Source organism: Octodon degus, unplaced genomic scaffold (assembly GCF_000260255.1).
Source record: "Octodon degus isolate 3935 unplaced genomic scaffold, OctDeg1.0 scaffold00055, whole genome shotgun sequence".
Classification (NCBI taxonomy): domain Eukaryota; kingdom Metazoa; phylum Chordata; class Mammalia; order Rodentia; family Octodontidae; genus Octodon; species Octodon degus.
Genome location: NW_004524631.1, coordinates 1,314,708 through 1,328,130, shown reverse-complemented (window position 1 = coordinate 1,328,130; position 13,423 = coordinate 1,314,708). Strand labels below are relative to the sequence as shown.

The window sequence follows — 13,423 nt, the reverse complement described above, 5'->3', positions numbered from 1 at the left end:
TATATTGTAGTGTACAAAGTTCTTTCTCAAAGAGACTCACACTCCTTTTTATTCAGGTTACTTGGAGACAATATACTGACCACGTCTGGGAACTGTTTTCTGTGAGTTGAGGTAGATATTATTCATTTGCTATATATTTTTTCTCACTTTATAAAGCTAGTAAAAATTTGATAGGCTTTCTATTGATCTTTCAGGAATACCATGATTAATTAGCCAATAACAGGTCTACACATGTACACATGTCGAATCATCCCAATCATTGCTTTCCTCTGATTTCCATTGAAATTTAAAAAAAAAAAAAAACACACCTTGCCTTTGGAAATTTAGCACTGCCATTTGGGTCCTGATATTTTGAGATCCAATTATATGCATTGCATTTAAGCTTCACAGTTGAGGGATTTTGGTCCCCAAGGTAAGGTCTGACATGCTAAGAATAACAATAATGGAGCTCTTAACGGTTCCTGCTGCTCTCCTTACAGATGTATCTTTTAGATATTAGTGAAAAGTACATTTTGACCATTCCTGTCTGTAGGAGTAATTTTATTGGCAAATACACTTCCACATTTCTATTTAGCTGAATTTGAATACTCTTGTAAATAGTAAACTAAGGAATATCAGGCATCTCTATTTCTTTCAGAGTAGGTCTTCTTTTCATCCATATTTCAGCCCACAGAGAAATAAACTGTTGACACCCTTTTAAAATTCTATGATTTGCAATATTAAATCCATAATTCCTATTTAATGGGTCCATATCAGGAAACTCAGCTTGATCAGGGTTGATGTTTTTCCACTGCTATTCCATGTTCTAGAAATCCATTTCATACCAGTTCTCTGGATTTCTGCAGGTAAAAATTAGAAAACTAAACACACAAATAGAGTTCTTTGGGAATCTTGCATACCCTCTTGTGGGTCACACCATGTACCTTTCTTTTAAGGTTGTTCTAAGATTTGAGAGTGGTTATAGATAGAGGCAAAGCAAAAGGTGAGATTGTGTTCTATGAAACTTCAGTGTTGGCTTGCTTTATACCCACATGAAGGAGGATCATTATTGTTACCATTAACAACACAGGATTAGTTTTTCGATGTAGGTGGAGAGGACAACATCATGCTGGGTGGAGTGGGCTGGGGCTGCCTCTGCCACTGAGGGTCTGGAATCCTTTTCCTTTAGCAAAATATAATCTCATCAGAATCTAGGAATTCAGTGTATTCAATCAAGTCAGATTACTTCTGAACAGTTCTGGCCCAATTCATGGTACCTCATTCTTTTCCAATCATCACTCTTACTTAAAATATAGTTACCCTTTAGAAATGAGTAAGAAATTGTCTATATTTAAGCCACTCCCCTCATGAGTTTGTGTTTGGTTTTCAGCAAATTTAGCCTTCAGGCTAGAAGTGAGAAAATTTTTTTCTCTTCAATATACACTTAGAAACTTTTATATTGTTTATACATTTGTGAAAATGGGAATTTTAACTGTTGAGTCTTTCAGTAGTTTGTCCACACAAATGCTCTGGCATCATTTAGTTCTTACTCTTCTGATAATATGCAAAGCGTTATATGCAGTTACTAAGTTTTTTGCATCTCACCATGGTCAGGAGGATATGTATTGCATATTATTTTTAAAGAGTTCAAATCACAGGCTATTAGTACTCTGCGCATTATCATAAGAAGAAACCATCGCAAATTTAGTTTTCATCAAAGTAGAGATGCAATTCCTTTATATTAATTTTAGAAATCTATCTTTAAAACTCTTTTAAAAGAATTAGATAGCTTGACAATCCAGGGTATAGTAGTCTGGGCTGGAATTTGTTTTCATAGAGGATTTGAAGTACTCTGCTTCATGCTCTTCTTGCCTTCATTGTTTGTAAAGAGAAGTCGGATATAATTCTGATGGGTTTTCCTTTGAATGTGATCTGCTTCTTTTCTCTAGCAGCTTTCAGTATATTATTCTTGTGCTGAATTTCTGGGATCTTGACTATTATATGTCTCGGTGTGTTTTTCATTGGGTTGAGGTTACTTGACATTCTGTATGCTTCAGTTACCTGAATGTCAGATTGTTTCCTCATATTTGGGAAGTTTTCTGCTATTACTTCTGCCCATAATTTTTAATGTCATTTTTATTGACTCCTTCTTTCTCATTGATGCCTTTTAGTCTAACATTGTTCATCTTTGCATCATCTAGCAGGTGATGGATTATTTTTGCCTTCATCCTCATTGTTTTTAAGAGATCCTTTCTTATCTTTTCACTAGCTGCACCAGCGTCTTCAAGATCTGAAACTCTGTCTTCCCTTTCACTTAAACGGTTTTGCAAGCTTGTGATTGAGATTTTAATTTCCTCTGTATCTCTTTGACTCTTCTTCATGCGATCTATTTCTTTCCTGTGTTGCTCATTCAAGGAATTCGTTATTTTTCTAATCTCTTCTATGTTTTTATCAATGTCTTCTTTAGAAGCAGTTATAAATTCTTTTACTGCAGTGTTTTTTTCAGATTGGGTTTCCTCCCTATGTTTCTGTAGTTGCTTCTTTACTTTAGATGCTATGAGTTCTGAGAATTCTTTTTTTATTTCAGAAAAGAATTGCACTCTGAGTTCCTCTATAACTTTCCACTGTTGCTTATTTTACTATTGACGCTATCAATTAATACATTTGAGCTGAGCTAGTAGAAAAGAATTCCACTCTGAGTTCCTCTATGACTTTCTGCTGTTGCTTATTTACTATTGATGCTATTAATTCATCCATTTGAGCCGAGCTAGTGTCCTCTGCACTTGTTCTGGGTGGGCACTGGGTTTCCTCCATATGTTTCTGCATTTGATTCTTTACTGCAGATGTTATTATTTCAGGGATTTCTTTTTTCATTTCCAATCTGAGTTCCTCTATATCTTTCTGCAGCTGTTTCTTTATTTCAAAAGCTGTTGATTCATTGCTTTTAGCTGTGTGATTTCCAATTTGTTCTGTGTTTGTGTCCTCTGCACTTGTTATGGGTGGGCTTGGGTTCTGAGATTGCATTTTGCTCCTTCTCATTGTCATTTTGTGTAACACTGTCTTCTGACCTTTGTTGTAGATCTTTGTTGCAGTTATAGCCTTAACACCTGCTGAAGTTCAGGTGTAGGTCTACAAAGTTTGCATCTATCCAGCTGTGCCTTAGTTGGGTCTGGCTGCTGTGCTCAGTTCCTTCCTGTTGCTGTCCTTGGGGGTGAACCTCTTGTGCCCCTCTGGCAAGATGTTCTACTCCTGGACTAGCTGGGTGGTTCTGTCCCCTACACTCTGCAGGGATGCAGCTCAAGGGTTTCACCCCAGGCCTGTATGTCAGGCCTGAGCTGAGTCTGGAGGGGACAAGGTGGAGTAGGGGGGAGAGGAAGCTCTCCCACACACTCTCCGGGCCTGGACTAGGACTGGATCTGGAGGTTCCCAGAATGCAAAAGAAATTCCTACTCTGTGGGTGGGGTGTGGGGAAGGGTACTGTGGACTGATGGGGGGCATCCCAAGAGGGTGACTACGCTGTGCCTGGGCTTGGACCAGTAGGTCCCGCTGGCACAGTGTAGCCAGTTGCTCTCCCACACACTCACCAGGCCTGAGCTAGCACTGGGTCTGGGGCTTCCAGGAATGTGGCAGAAATTCCTACTAGGTGGGCGGGGTAGGGGAAGAACTTTGGAGTGGTGGGGTGTGTCCCAAGGGCGTGGAAGTGGGTCTCACCCATGCTGCATCTGGGCTGGAACCAGTAGTTCCCACCGGCGCAGGGTAGCTAGAAGCTCTCCCACACACTCACGAGGCCTGGGCTAGGACTGGGTCTCTAGCTTGGCAATCTAAGTGCCTTCCTCGTAAGCACAAGGATCCGGGTTCAATTCCTGAAACCACATTGTGTGCCAGCCCCATGTTAAGGAGACCGCTGAAACTGGGCATGGTGGCACATGCCTGTAATCCTCGAACTGGGGTGGCTCAGACAGGAGGATCACTATGAGTGTAAACTGCATAGTGATATCTGTGCCAAATAAATAAAACATTTTTTAAAAGTAATAAAAGAGGCCATCCAAATAGCTCAGTGTATTAAAGTGCTTGTGTAGGCAGACACAGGAGCCAGGAGTTTGATCCCCAGACCTGCTGTGTTGCCCTCGCCATCCCCAGGGTACCCTGGAATGGCAATTGAGACTGGGGATGGTGGCATGCACCTGTAATCTCAGCACTTGGGAGGCTATAAACAGGAGGATCACTACAAGTCCGATTTATGCAGTGAGACCCTGTACACCCTGTAGGCCCTATAGACCCCTAAAGCCCTAAAAAGTTAAATAAATAAATAAATATCATTTTACTATAGAAACACTCCTGGAGAAAAAGAAAGAAAACCCCTGGTACCCAAATTTGAATTAGTTAGGGCTCTTAGAGGAGCAGAATTAATAGATAATAAATGTATGATTATGCATGAGGATTTATTAAATAAGTTAGCAGGATCAGAGGCAGGAGAGTCACATGGCAGTCTGCATGATCAGGAATGTGAAAGTCCTCAGTGGTTGTCTGCACTGGAGAGCCAGATAATCCAGTAGCTTCTCAGCTTCAAAGTTGTAAAACCACAGCAGAAAGAGATCAAAGACACAATGAAAGCCCAAAAATGACTGGCTAAGAGCTCACTGGGGAGCTGATGGTGTGAATCTGCTGGACAGTTGAAGAAACTGGATATTTTGTAACCTTTGTCAAAAGCCAGTGACAGCAAAAGACAACCACTCTAGAAGACTGGAGATTTTTAAAACAGGCACATTCTCTCCTCTCTGTTTTATTAGTCTACAAGTGTATTGGTTTTGCCATTCAAAACCTCAATTTTCTGGCCAACATGTCAGTTATACATGGATGTGCAATTCTGAAACTGTGCTTTACTAATTTTCTGGATATTTCTTAATCACTTTTTATTGCTGCATTATGGTTAATTGTCATAGTTACATTTTTTTATTTGAAAACTGAACAGTGTATATGTATTTCAGATCATCACATTGTACCCAATAAACACATTTAATTTTGAGTCAGTTAAAAATAGATCAACACTCATGTTTGTAGTAACATATTTTATAATAGCTAAATCTTGCAAACAACCCAATTGCCCATCAAAGAGGAATGGATGAGAAAGACATAGTAACTTAATGCAGTAGAGTACTATACAGACATAAAAAAGGATAAACTTCAGACTTTTATAGGTAACTGAATCCAACTTGAGGCTTTTTTTTTTTTTTTTTTTTGGTGGAGCCAGGGATTGAACTCAGGCCTGTGCGCTTGCCTAGGAAGTGCTTATTCCACTGAGCGATCTCCCTGGCCCGAGACCATTATTATAAGTGAAATAAATCACTTGTGTAAATACTAGACTATCTCCCTGGTATGAGAAATTGAAAGAGTAAAAAGTTTAAAACATACAGTAGATATTATGAAAAGGGAAAAAATTGTTTGAAACAAAGGATAAGGTAAAAGGGAAAGGAGGAAAGAGAAAAGTGGGAAAAATGCAAGTCAGCTGCACTATTAGTGTTTCTTAGTTCACTGAAAAGGAAGGCTTATGTTAATATTGATTGGAGAAATTTTTATGCCCATATCGGATACTCTGAGTAACTGTTCTGGTTTCTCTTCATAGTCTATAAATCTTTCACCTTTTACTACTTTGAAGGTAACAATATGCAGTGCATGAACTCTTGCTATTTTCCTATTATTGTTATGAAATTAAATTTCTGCAAAAAAGATTGACAATATCTTGATCTCCTTCTTGTTTGAGAACAATCTACCTTTCTCTTTGAAGTCATTCCCTAAAAGAAAGGTGTGGAGAACAGGGAGGGAAAGCAAAGGAGATAAAAAGAGGAATTAAAATATTCTGTACCTATTCCAACTTCCTACAAGGAATGAAATAAAAAATAGATTGACATGTTAAAGGAGATAAATAAGCAGGTTTATCTTTAATGATATTTATTCCTTCATGTCACAATCCATTAATCTTTAATATGTCTCCTATGCTGTGAAGAGTAATCATCCTTGACATTAGAAAATATAAAAGAAAACCTCTATGTCTTTTTTAAAATGTATTTAGTACAGGGTCTACAGAGTCTCACTACACAGATCAGACTTGTAGTGATCCTCCTGTTTTCAGCCTCACAAGTGCCTGGATTACAGGCATTACCATGTTGTCTCCATTGCCATCTTGTGTGCCCTGGGGGGAGGGCCAGCATGGGAAAACTTCCATGTCTTAAAATGTTATATAATACCTGTATGTTTATTGAACATACAGTGTGTATGCTACACTCATTACTCAAAACGTCTAATTCTTCACAATAATTCTGCAGGTACCCTACTTTCATTTTAATGTTCAATTGAAATTGGGAGGTCAAAAGCTATAGAAATAATCTGGGGAAGCACACACTTAACAGGAGAGCCAGGTGTCTAGCTCCTGAGGTGCTCTAAAGCGTTTCATCCTTTAACTAGCACTGCCTCCCCAAAGAGATAATAAATCACTTTGTGTCTATTTTTGTGTCTTATGCTTCTGTGTTTTATTCTATTTAGTAGCATGTGACATGAAGTAAATATGCATGTGTGCTTGTTGAGTTACAGAGCAAATATAACACATAAAATCTGAAGATGAGGAGTAGTACTTGCATCTTTCTGTCTACATTTGTCCATGAGCTAAAATATGACGCTTTCAAGAAAAAGTCTATGTGCATTTGCTTGAGGTCCAAAAAAGTATCACATTTCATCTACTTACAATAAAAAGAACTAATGAAATACTATTATCAATCATTAACTGTAAAAATTCAGGAGCCAACTGATAAATTGCCTGATACAGCTCCCTATTTAAATTGATTAGTTTTGCTTTTTGATTTATGAACAGGAAATGAGCTTTGACTGTTGGGCACGTTGAAGAAGAGGCTGGGTTCAGACTGTAAGTCTCCTGTAACCCGCAAGGACCCTTCAGCTGCACTGGGATCATTCAATTGAAGTAAGACCTAATTATTTTAATTACAATGTAAGAAATTTATTCTTGAATCAACTCTTAATAAGAATTCTTGACATATTTTTATAGTGTGCCTATAGCAGTAAATTTTGAATAAAAAAGAATGCAGACATTATACCATGACAAAATTTTATGCCTTTCAATTTCTATTCATCTTGTATGTTATGGACTTCAGCCCATTTTCTTTAGATAGTGCTATATAAATATTTTAATTTCTGTGCGGCTCTTGGAATTGGTACAAACTCTTCGCCTTTGTGTGGATCAATTTTTATACAATTATAAAAGTGATTGCAACTAAATTATTTCCTTTTGTGTTAATTGGACTCACTGGTTTAATGGAAAATTGCAAACATGAAGCAATTTGAGCCACAATTCCACAGGTTATATAGTATTTCCTTTTATTTTTTTCAACTTTATATAGATCTTTCGATCTTTTGGAATATTTCTTTGTGTATGCCTACACATGGACCATGGACTTTTTTCCACTAGAGTTTGAAGAAGTATCCTAAAAGAGAGTGTACACTTCTTCCTGGAAGGGCCTAGCTTGGAGGCAGGGTAGGGGGAATTATTGTGTAAATGTGTAGCTATTATCCATCAGCTCTAGCTGTCACCAGTATTCTGATGTTTGCTCCGGTTTACCATGTGTAACATTTTATGTGCCTCAAATAATTTGAAGCCCTCCAATGGATCTAGGAATTAGGATACTAAATACACGGATACTAAAAGCTTTTGGGAACATAGTTCAGTCATTTATTTACTGCTCATTTTCTCCTCCCCAAATTTGAAGATTATATTTGATAAAAAATGATATCAAATTTGCATGATCTAAGAGCAAGGCATATAATACAAACTTAAGAAATTTTTAGAAGAAAAGAGTTATGCCCCTAATAAAGCCATTGAGATTCAAGCATTTTTAAGGATTCAAGTAAATTGGAGAGGGTACTAGGACAGAGTGGAGGTAGCAGAAAGGTTGAATTTGGTCATGGATTAGGTAAATTGTAAATAATTTCTAACCAAATATATGGCTGTAAATTGCTACTATGTAAAACACTTACATTTTTGAGTCCTGCATAGATTCACTTGTGTAACAAGATAAATAGATTTAGATCTGAATTTCTCTAAATTTTGCAGGAATAATGAGGTAAATATGATTTTATTAACCAGAAAAAATATCTATGATATAGTGAGTTCAGTGATTCTTCAGAGGTTTTTTGTTGTTGTTTTTGTTTCTTTTGTTTATTGGCCAGGAATGAGAACTTTGAACTTACTACAATGTCTTAAGAAAAAAAAAATCTAAACTTTAAATTTTGGGTCAAGAACTTCTTTCTTAATTGCTATTGTCATTTTATTTTATTTTATTTTGTTTTAATTTGATTGGTACATTTTAAACACATGTAATGATCATATTATATTCCTCATAAGACATTTGTAGCTATACATGATATATGTGGATTCTTCTTGTTTCTTTTACCTCTCCTCCCCTTTCTTAATCTCTTCTTCCCCTCCTTATTTACAAACATTTCATTTCTGTTTATTTTTTATTTTTTTTTAACTTTCCCTGTCTTCCTTCCTTCTCCCCTCCTCCTTCCTGGTTCTTTTTCATATTTGAGTATTTTCTTCCTATTTCACAACATCTACTATTATATTTTTGGTCTTTATTTACACTTTCCATTTCTCATACCAAAGGGACCATGTAATATTTGAACATACATGTCGATTTATTTCACTTAAGATTATGTTCTCAAGGTTAGAAACATCTAGAAACCCTTAAGTGTATCCTCTTTATAGCAGAGAAGTGCATCATTATATAAAATATCATCATATTTTCTTTATACCTTCATCAACTGATGGACATTTGGGCTGTTTCCAATATTTATCTATTACAAACTCTACTATTATAAACATGGGTGTGCATATATCCATGTAGTACGATGCTTTTGATATTATCTGGAAGATACCATGAAAAGGAATAGTTGGGTCAGTTGGAATCTCTGGAATCCCTAGTTTTCATTTTCTTACGAATCTCCGCACTAATTTCCATGTCGGTTGAACCATTCATTCTACACTCACACTGACAGTGAAGAATAGTCCTTTCTTCCCCACAGCATTGCCAGTATTTGTTATTAGTTGATTTCTTGGTGAGAGCCATTCTTTCTGATGTGAAATAGAATCTCAGTGTTGTTTTACTTTGCATTTTTGGGATGGCTAGTTATATTGAACATTTATCATATATTTTTGTGTCATTTGTACTCCTCCATCTGAGAAGAGTCTATTCATTTAAACACCCAGTTTTGGATTGAGTCTTTAAATTGGGGAGATTTATGTTTCTGAGCTCTTTATTTATTCTAAGTAGTAGTGCTTTGTCTGAGGAACAGCTGACAAACCCTGCCCCCATGGGTTGTCTGCACTTTTTTGGTGATTTGTTTTGCTGTACAAATGCTTTTTAATAAGATGACATCCAAATTGTTGAATTTTTGTGATATTTCCTGTACAATCAGGTTTTGTTCATACAGTCTTTCTGTATACCTGTGTCTGATAGTTCTGCTTATCCCATTACTGCAAGAGAAGCTAAGGGTGTCACAGTTTTCACAATACCATCAGAAAAGTGAAATGCTTAGGAATCAACCTAATGATGGAAGTAAAATAGTTTTACATTGAAACTTAAAAAACTCCCTTTTGTAAAAGAGAAAGAAAATACCTGAAAATGAACAGATACCTCTTGCCCTTGGGCAGGCAGAACCAGGATAGTTAAAATGACACACTTATAAAATTCTTATAGAGATTTGTGCAGTTCTAAGCATAATACCAATTTCTTATATCACAGAATTAGAAAGGAGAATTCCTAAATTCTTTTGGAACCAGAAGAGGCCTAGAAGAGCAAAAGTAGTTCAACGAACCTAACGCAAGGGAGCAGCATTGGAGTCCCTTATTTCAAATTATGGTACAAAACCCCAATGATAAAAAAAAAAAAAAAAAAGCATGGCACTGGCTAAAATGTGGACTTGAGGATCAATGGAACGGATTAGAAGGTGCAGCAACAACACCAGACATACTCAGCCACCTTATTTTTGAAAAAGGAGCCAAATATGTGCAGTGCAAGAAAAATAGGCTCCTTCATGCATGGCTTTCCACAGGAAAAAAGTAAAACTAGAACCATATCTTTTACCGAGCACTAAACTAAAATAAAAACAGATCAAAGATATAAATTTTAAAATAGAAACACTAAATCTGGTAGGAAATAGAATAGATGGAACATTCTTAATATTTTCACAGAAAAATCATGTGTATTCTTAAAAGAGACAAATAATCTGTTTGGACTTAGTTTATGATCCTTTAAGAAATACTTAATATCCTTGTTTTTTTATTAATATCAACTAATATTCTAGGTGAACTATTATTTCAAGTAAGAAAAAGTAATATTGGTCATTAAAATTTATTTCTTAGGATAATTTCTAGGTTTATCAGCTGTTAGTTTTCCTTTTCACAGCACTGGCCTGCAACTCATTCCTTTTTTGTACTTACTAGTATCTTTCAAACCTAAATTTCAGCTGAGGACATGAGTGCATTTTATCAGAAGTTAATACAAATTGAGCAACAGGCCTAATGGAAGATGAGCTGTGTGTCGAGTCAGTGTACCCTTGGTGTTTCACCTATTGTGATTCATGTAAATTAGAATTTCTGTCTCAAAAAGAATAGAACCAGAGTGACTGAGAGTCATTTGTTTTATCTCAGTGGCAGTGAGAAAACTGGAAGGAACTGAGATTTTTGTGACATACTTGGAATCTTCCCAATTCAATCTCTCTCTTTCTCTCTCTCTCTCTCTCTCTCTCTCTCTCTCTCTCTCTCTCTCGCTCTCGCTCTCGCTCTCGCTCTCGCTCTCGCTCTCGCTCTCGCTCTCACTCTGGCTCAGTGGAATAAGCCCTTCCCTGGCAAATGCAAGGGCCTGAGTTCAATTGCTGGCTCTGGAAAAAAAAAAAAAGGTAGATTCATAGTTTTAATGCCTATTTTGTTGATAAACCCTGTTATGAAAGCACTGCAAAAAAGCATTTGCAATTAAACATATATGAATTTATTCCATAAAGAGAATGAAGTGCTTAATTGTACCTGTGATTTATTTTTTCAGTAAATATCTTCTATATAATAGGATCATAGATATTGGTAGCATCACTAAAATGTTTCTTCATGTAGCATTAAACTTCCTGATAACAGTTTTATTTCTATTTCACTCCATAATACATGGAGTCTTTAGTGTGCATAATGGAATGTTAAAGTGAATATAAACATATATAGAGAAGATATTGCAAGATATTGAGGGTTTGACAGGAAAAGACATAAGCAGCTCTTCATTTTTTACTTGCCTAACAAAGTGTACAGGGAATACCCCAAATTTTTAGAACATATATATATATACATATATATATATATATATATATATATATATATATATATACCACAAAATTTATCCTCAGATTTGAATAACTCTCATCCTATGAAAGTTTCTGATGCTCTGATACACACTTAAAAGTTTGCTTCTAACATTTTATGTTTATTAGTCATGGCTTTCAATTTAAAATGTTCAATTAAAATCAAATTCATGTTGTGCTGGGGCCAGGGAGAGGGCTCAGTGGAATAAGCGCTTCTCTGGCAAGCGCCAGGGCATGAGTTCAATCCCCGGTTCTGCAAAAAAAAAAAAAAAAATCAAAAGAAAAAACCGTAAAAGATGTGAAAAAAAAAAAAAATCATGTTGTGCTAATAGTCAGTAATTATAAATTAAACTTTTGAAAAGCATATGAAGGTAAGAGTAACGGGGTTCCTGTATGAGTACTGCAGTTTGGAAAATTTATAAAATATTCTCTTTATCCAAATTTAATTTAAAGCTTAATGATGCAGTAGTCAAGATGTTCACAAAGAAACCAGAATAATAACAGTAAAAAATTTAACTATAGCTTAGCACAATCTAACTAAAATTTTCTGGTCAATTAGATTTGATTGTGTTAAACAGTGTCACACTGCAAAAGTAATTAGAGATCACATATTAGTGAGTGACTGGATACTGGGGCAAGTTAAAGCTCTTTTATGCTAAGACTTGTCACTGTTTCCCGAGTCTCTTTAAATCAGCATGTTTATAATTGTCACATTTTTGTTGTTCTTGAGAAGGTTCTTCCTAAACTATTTATTAAATTATCCCAGGATTTCTTTTCTGCCTTCTTATTTTTCATAAATGATAGCCGTTTCTTAGGCTTTGGTGTAGCCAGTTCCCTAATGATAAAAGTTCAATGGGAAAATAAATTCGGGAACGATGTGCAATGTATCCCATACAGAATCTATGCATTTCTGATTTTGCTGCTCTAAATAATATTGCTGATATTCTAATTTTCCTCCGAATGATACATATTAAGGAAATTGATTTACAATAGCCTAGTAATACTTTTCCTAATCTGTTTCCTAAATTCACTTCATTCCCAATACAATATCATCCAAATAACAGTTTTCTGTTTAATGTACTTGTCATGAATTAATTTTGTTAAGATGACTCATTTTGTATTTGTTTAAATTGTATTTTGATAAAGTAATCTTACTGTGCTTATGACTGGTAATCTGAACAGCTAATATGAAGACAATAATGTACAATATAGCAATCATACTGAATTACTGTTATTTTGTTTAGTGAAATTCTATGTCATTTCTAATGTTGTTTTTACTATTTTTTATTCTCTTTAAAAATAAAAAGAAAAAAACATTTTGGTTTAGTATATCATGTGAATAATTAATGTGAAAATTATTATATGAGTATATAGATTCTAGTGCACAATTTATGGCAGAAATACCAATTATTTCGTATGACTAAAGCCTGTCTTTGAATCAGGAAGCATAATACATTTTTATGTTTTCTTTAAAGTATGTTCCTCTCAAGAGGCAAACTTGTAACCATTTCCTTGTTAAAGACATAAAAGAAAACAACACATTCATATGTAGGTTCAAAAATTGAAGGGTAAAAATCCCAAGTCATTTATTTTTGGCCTTATGCAGAAAAAAATATCAAATCTTGTAAATTTTTTTTTATTTTTTTAATTTTTATTTATGTATGTATGTGTGTGTGTGTGTGTGTGTGTGTGTGTGTGGCCAGCTCAGCCCACCAGGGGGCGGGCCTGGCTGGCATGTGGTGCTGGGGGATTGAACCGTGGTCCCTGTGTTTTGCTAAACTTGTTCTAAGTAGGTGCTTTAGACCACTGAGCCATCTCACCAGCCCAAATCTTGTAAAATTTTAAAGTCCTTTGCATATAGTTCTTGATTTGAAATTCAATATTGTCAACAGTTTTTTTATTTTGAAAAGAAAGAAAAAAAATATGAGACAGAATTTCAAAGCAAGATGAACCAGGGATTGAACTCAAGCCCTTGGGCTAGCAGGCAAGCGCTTTTTAAAATCTTTTTGAAATTTTATTATGTTGAGATTTG

The 13,423-nt window shown here is 35.6% G+C and overlaps 1 protein-coding gene across 1 annotated transcript in view; it reads left to right on the top strand.

The window, feature by feature from the left end:
- The first annotated feature begins 6,847 nt into the window (after positions 1-6,847).
- The window catches only part of Naaladl2 (N-acetylated alpha-linked acidic dipeptidase like 2), a 577,651-nt gene continuing 571,075 nt past the window's right edge, over positions 6,848-13,423 (top strand). Inside the window, exon 1 of the mRNA XM_023717797.1 lies at positions 6,848-6,952. The gene's annotated coding sequence lies outside the window, so the exon portion shown is untranslated. The remainder of the gene's footprint in view (positions 6,953-13,423) is intronic.